General features: G+C 41.5%; 1 protein-coding gene across 1 annotated transcript in view; it reads left to right on the top strand.

Moving 5' to 3' along the window:
* Positions 1-1,263: 1,263 nt before the first annotated feature.
* The window catches only part of LOC124620955, a 40,343-nt gene continuing 34,453 nt past the window's right edge, over positions 1,264-7,153 (top strand). Inside the window, exon 1 of the mRNA XM_047147105.1 lies at positions 1,264-1,392. The gene's annotated coding sequence lies outside the window, so the exon portion shown is untranslated. The remainder of the gene's footprint in view (positions 1,393-7,153) is intronic.

The following is a 7,153-nucleotide window of genomic DNA, read 5'->3' as shown; positions in this document are numbered from 1 at the left end:
AGAGCAAATTATTTAGTAGGCTCAATGTCGTAAAATTTAGACTGCTCCCTCATCGCTTCTACTGATCTTCCGTCATTTGTTATAAATTTTAATAAAAGAAACAAGGAAAGGAAACAAATTATAACAAATAACGAACAAAAAACGATTGATATTGACCAAGAAAACCACAGTGAAACGAAACATGGAGATCTACTCATTGCCGTCTGTCGGGAGCAGTGATCTCAATAAAAATCTTGTTTGAGCTCACTAGTAGGTTGAATGATGTTAGCCATCAAAACTTTCCTCCGGAGAAACCTTAAGGGTGCACTGCTGTGATGTGCTGTGACGTGACGGGATGTAGGGCCAATTTGGATGCCGCCATTTGAAATGTATTGCAGAATGTTTTGACGTAACAGGACACCTAGTGTGAATTGGCCTTAATAAATGTACTAGCAACTGACATTGTACTCTTACTAAAATATACTTTTATTTATTCATAAAGCTGATGAATTAATTGTACTTCTCATGTTTACAAGGCCAACTGCATCAGAATATACTGAACGGCTGATAATAAACATTCTTTTCTTGCCGGCCGCTGTGGACGAGCGGTTCTAAGCGATTCAGTCCGGAACGGTGCTGCTGCTAGGGTCGCATGTTCGAATCCTGGCCTCAGACATGGACGTGTGTGATGTCCTTAGGTTAGTTAGGTTTATGTAGTTCTAAGTCTAGGGGACTGATGGCCTCAGATGTTAAGTCCCATAGTGCTTAGAGCCATTTCAATCATCTTTTTGAGGGCTGAAGCATCATATGACGGTGAAATGACTATTGATACTTAAGGCGCACAACCAATAACATCGATTTACTGGGATCAATCGATTAATGCTGAATGCTGAAGATTAGATGGGTAGATCACATAACTAATGAGGAAGTATTGAATAGGATTGGGGAGAAGAGAAGTTTGTGGCACAACTTGACCAGAAGAAGGGATCGGTTGGTAGGACATGTTCTGAGGCATCAAGGGATCACCAATTTAGTATTGGAGGGCAGTGTGGAGGGTAAAAATCGTAGAGGGAGACCAAGAGATGAATATACTAAGCGGATTCAGAAGGATGTAGGTTGCAGTAGGTACTGGGAGATGAAGAGGCTTGCACAGGATAGAGTAGCATGGAGAGCTGCATCAAACCAGTCTCAGGACTGAAGACCACAACAACAACATCGATTAATCGATACCTTATAGACAGTCGATGTGCAATAGTAGTTTATAGTTTTAGTATTATCTACCGACTACTATGTAGTATGTAGAACTAGCGTGCTGTCTGAAGGTGTTATGGTCGGTTGTGCACGTGTGACTCTGCGCAGTGACAAATTTGTTTTGTGGGTAGATGAATAAGCTGCGACATCCTCTTTACGGACGTAAGTTCTTTAAGTATACGATAAAATCCTGCCAGCATTTTGCAGCTACAATAGAGGAACACTTCTGACTGTTTTAAAATTAATGAAACTGATTTTTTTTTTTTTTTTTTCGCCAGGACTCGTTACATTCAGAACATAACAAAACACGTCCAGGATTTTGTGGCGAGATTGTTGGAACACAGAACGTTATATTTTGTCCACTAGCTGTAGAGTTTTACCAAATGTTTAGTTGGCTAAAAGTATCAGCGTCGCCTGACAGGTTCATATTGTCTTACTACCTTTATTTCTAAGCTTCTTTTCGTTCATTTGCATAGAACAATTCTTTACACCTTTTTACGGACTGCACTTGCATTTGGAAGATGGGACGTAATGTTTATTTCGGGTTATTTCTCCTATTCTCTTCGCGGTATTGTTAAGATCACTCCCGAAGGAGCCCATAGACTGTTTTCTCCTCTAACCAAGTTGTCATTTTATTATCTTCTAGAATAGTGTTGAGTAGGTGAAACTGTAGCATTCTTTTTCCATCTTTTATATTGTTTTATGTAAACTTCCGTGAAACATTACTGTGTTTCGTCATATTTCTCTTGTGCTTCAAGATGACTCTTTATTTATTCCACGAAATACAGTGCCATTGCTACTTATCAACTTTATGGTCGAAACACTCAAAATGCTCAGAAAACGGAACAGAGTTAATTAAAAGGTTGCTATGGCACAGAATATGTTAGACTGTGACTATAATAACGCTTGTTAGACTCTTTGAGGATTTCATTTCTGGGAGTTTGTATTGTTTTCTCAGCAGAGAAAACTCTTTTAATACTAAATTGGTGATAATTTTTTATGTACTATATGCCCCCCACACCTTACTAATGGATAGTAAGGCGTATATATTTTGTGACAGCACGTGTTATAATTAACCTTACAATTTCGATGAGAATTATTTTAGTCTTTTCATGCGCCCCTCCAAAACCCTAAAAACACACTCTGAAAAATAACCCCCATATACAACAGCCCCCCACACCCATAAACCAACAGGAGACTTACCGACCCCCCCCCCCCCCCCCCCATACTTCCTCTTCCAAAACTGCTACTTGTCAACCTCCATGGCCACCCCAGGCCCATCCAACTTACCCCTGTACTTAATACATTCAGAACAAACTTTCATACAAAATGAAAACTAGTCATAAACCGTCCTATCACTAACACCAGTCTCATGCGCACAAAAACTATTGGGGGATCAATACCAAAAATAATAAGTCTTCAATACTCTCTCTCACATACCCAACCTAGACCTCTTGAACCAGGTACTACGCCTTATGGAGCGCCATAGGTTGTCCCTACGGCACTGCCACATGTCCCTGGTCCGAGGCGCCGGAACTCTGGCCAACCGCATGTTCTGTGGACACATGCTGCACTTCACCACTTCAGCCAACAGCCTGAATAATTGTAAGAATTTTATCAGGGACATCATTTTGTCCCCCATTTCCGCCTGCAAACGAGAAGTGTTATATTTATCCGTCATATCCGTACCTAACAAAAGCAGCCACAAATTAAATTAAACGACTCATAACGCAACATACAGCAAACAGCAGTACAATAACATAGACACAACAAAACTTAATTCTTAACTCTCTGAAACCAATTTCTGTTGAAGACCAGTCGCAAACGACAACTGAACAGATCAAGCAGCAACACCAAAATGAAGCCAATACACCACATAACACACGAACCATAAAAACACCACCAGAGGACAGCACCGATTGCAACAAAACGACATCTACAAACACAACACACTCATAAACTAAACTCCGCACCTTCATGACATCACACACCACACCACCGTTACGTCACGGGTGAAAGCCGACGGGTGGGATCGAAAGCCTCCATTGACCCGAGCAGGTACTACATGTAGTAAGGAGAAGTTTGGAAAGGGATTTATAATTCAAAGAGAATAAGCAATAGCTTTGTGTTTTACCAGTGATATTGCAGAGCTATGAGAGATGGCAAATGAGTTACATGAGCAGGTGAAAGGAATGGGCAGTGTCTTGAAATATGGTTATAAGACAAATGTCGACAGAAGTAAAATGAGGATAATGGAACATGGTTGAATTAAGACAGGTGAGGCTGATAAAAATTAATTAGAAAATAAGACTAAAAAGAGATTTTTTTTCCATCAAATTGAGGGTGGTCGAAGTAGAGGTTATAGACTACAGACTGGCTGTAGGCTAACAAGAAAAGCATTTCCGAGAAAGGGGTATTTAATATCTGATATAAATTTAAATGTTAGGATGTCTTTTCTGGAGGTGTTTGAAGTGTAATCATGTGTGGAAATGAAATGTAACAGAATGCAGTTCAGTCAAGATGAGAACAGAAGCTTGTCAAATGACAGAAGAATGCTGATGATTAGATTGCTAGATCACATAAGTAAAGAGGATGTTCAGGATAGATCTAAGGAGAAAGGAATTTGTGGCACAACTTGACTGTGTAATAGAAGAGATTGTTAGGTCACATTCTGAGGCATTGAGGAATTGTTATTTTGGCTTTGGAGGGAGAGACAAAGGGATGATGAAGATAGTAAACAGGTTCAACAGGAAGTAATTTGCAGTTGTTATTCTGAGGTGAAGTGACTTGCACAGGATAATCTCAGGTGGAGAGCTGCAGCAAATATTCTTTGGACTGAAGACCACAACAGCAACAATGAAAAACCATGCATCTTAATTTTTCACAGACAAAGAGTGTCTTACTTTAAAACTGCAAAGGGAAGAGACATGGATGTTTAGTGACTGCTTTGAAAGAAGTGGGCAACATTATATTTTTCATACTGGTTCATACAGAAGAACTGAACATATAACAGAGATCACCACTTCCAGCATCACTCTGTGTATGACTACTGTGATTTGAGTGTGTTAATTCTGCCTCCCCCATAGGCTTACATTATTTTAATCATTGGTAAGACTGGTGTGGCATTAGCTTAGATCTAGGTTGTGTTGGGAAGTGACAATTTTTTTTTAAATGAGATGGTGATGCCAATGAATGTGATCATGAAATAAAATTGTTGTGACAGTGTTTAGTGATGCTCGATGTCTACACCCTATTTCTGGTAATGTTCGTACAGTATACATAATCTGTATACCATACATACATACATACGTATTTAAATAATGAAAAATAGGAAATGGGGTCATGACATAACTCGTACTAAATTTGAAAAATTACCATGGCAGAATGACAGGCCAGATCTACCTTCAGTCGACAAAATTCCAGTAGGTTCTACTTATAAAACAAACAACTGCTTAATAAGTGTGAAAGAAAGTATAACCTTCTACTTTGAGAGCTGCTACATAAAACACATAATTTGACTGTTAAAAGGGCTATGCATGTAGCCTTCAGTGAAATATATAGGTCACCAGAAGTGTCCGATACCACCCGTCGGCTTTGACCCGTGACGTAAGTCTGTTGTGGTGTGTGACATCACGACGGCACGAAGTTCAGTTTGCGAGTGTCACGTGTTTGTAGATGTCTTTTTGTACTGTCGGTGGTGCTCTCTGGTGGCATGTTTGTAGGTTGCAGGTAAGGTTTTGTTGTTGGTTTAGTGTGCGCTTGTGATGTGTTTTTATGAGGGGGGGGGGGGGGGACCAAAAGAAATCGGATTGTTGGCATAAAAAATTAATTGATGAACCTTTTTACAAAATTACTTCAGTCACCTTCAAAATACTCCCCATTACATGCGATGCACTTGTCAACTCTCTTTTCCCACTGTTGGAAGCATGTTTCAAACTCTTCAAGTTTGATATTGTCCAGTGCCCTCTGCAAAGCTGTTTTTACCGCCTCGACATCGTCATAATGCTCCCCTTTTAGCGTTTTTTCATTCGTGGAAATAGGAAAAAGTCGCACGGGGCTAGGTCCAGCCAATACGGAGTGTGGGGAATGACACACCACCTCTGAGATGCCAAATAGTGGGTCACTCATAAGGCTGGAGCGTTGTCGTGATGCAGAAACCAGTCACCTGATCGCCAAAGCTCCGGGTGTTTCCTCCTCACATCCTTTTGCAGCCGCCTTAAGACATCCAAATAAAAGTGCTGGTTAACAGCCTGGCCAGGGGGTACGAATTCCCCATGCACAATTCCACGAACATCAAAAAAGACAATGATCATCGTCTTCACATTTGACCCCACTTGCCTTGCTTTTTTTGGTCTGGGAGAGTTGGGAGTCCTCCACCGGCTTGACGCTTGCTTGGTTTCTGGGTCATACCCATAACACCAACTCTCATTCCCTGTAATGACTGTGTTCAAGAAGTTTTGATCACATGCAATCTCTGTTTTCAAGTCCTGACACACATTCATGCGGATGGTTTTTTGCTCCTGTGTGAGAAGGTGCGGAACAAATTGAGCAGCAACAAGTCTCGTGCAAATCCTCATTCAAAACCCGCTGGCACGAGCTCCAACTGATTCCTGTCTCTGCTGAAATTTGGTCGATTGTGTGGCGACGATCCTCGTTGATCTTTTGGCGGACCTTTTCAATGTTCTCTTCATTTCGTGATGTTGAAGGGCGTCCAGAATGAGTTTGGTCTTCAACACACATCTCACCACGTTTAAGGCGCCCAAACTACTCGAAAACCGTGTGCGGCTCATAGCATCCTCCTGGAAAGCTTCCTGAAGCATTTGGTGTGTCTACATTGCACTTTTTTAAAGTAGGAAACAAAATTTCACACACACTCTTTGTTCTTTTAAAGTTGGCATAATGACTTCGCAGAGGTAACCCGCCAATAGTCAGAGAAACATAATACCACACTTGCACGTTCAGCTCTACACTGACACCGTCTGAACAGCTGTTTCATGAAGGTCTCTACTGACACCATATAGCGTGAGAGCCCTGCACTACGTCTACAAGTGGCAGTGCCCTCAGAGTCCGGTTTCTTTTGGGTCCCCCCCTCGTATGTGGCGTGTCGTTGCGGTCCGATGGTGCTCTTTGGTGGGGTTTGTGGGTTGTGTGGTGTGTGACCTATTGGGTTCATTTGAGTTGTTGACGTTGTCGGCTGTTGTTGTGGTTGTAAGTGAAGATTAGTGGCATATTGTGCCGTGAGTTGATTGTTTAATTTTTGGGTTTTTTATATGATAATGTAGCGTTGTATGTGGTTTGTTGTGTTTGAATTTTTTGAAATTATTTTTTTATGTCATTGTTAGGAATGGATATGACTGATAAAATGAACCGTTTTCGGCTGTGTGGTACGATGGGTGACATTGCTATGTTGCTCATCAAATTTTTGCAGCTTTTTGGATTACTGGCCGAGCTGGTAAAGTGCTCTGTATGTGGTGAGTATATGAAGTTAATGAAAGTTCCGGTGTCTCGGGCCAGGAACAGCTGTATGTGGACATGCCGGTATGACAACGTTTGGCGCTCAATTCGTTGGGGTACCTGGTTCGAGAAGTCTAGGGGGCTTTGCGTGAAACTGTGTTGATGCGTTACCATTTTTGTTATCAGTCTTCACACAGTTTTTGCGTGCATGAGGTGGGTGTGAGTGAGCGAACGGTCCTTGATTGGTATTCTTTTTGTCAGGAGGTTTGTTCAGAATGCATTAAATACAGAGGTAAGTTGGGTGGGCCTGGAGTAAAGGTTGAGATTGATGAGTCACAGTTTGGTAGGAGGAAGTATGGGAAGGGTAAGCCCTTGGTTGGTTTATGGGTGTGGGGGGGCTGTGGTATCGAGGTCTGGTTCTTCTGTGTGTGTGTTATGGTTGTGGAAAATCGTACAAAGAGGGACTTAG

The sequence above is a fragment of the Schistocerca americana genome, chromosome 1, assembly GCF_021461395.2.
Source record: "Schistocerca americana isolate TAMUIC-IGC-003095 chromosome 1, iqSchAmer2.1, whole genome shotgun sequence".
NCBI lineage: Eukaryota > Metazoa > Arthropoda > Insecta > Orthoptera > Acrididae > Schistocerca > Schistocerca americana.
This window is presented reverse-complemented; position numbering and strand designations above follow the sequence as displayed.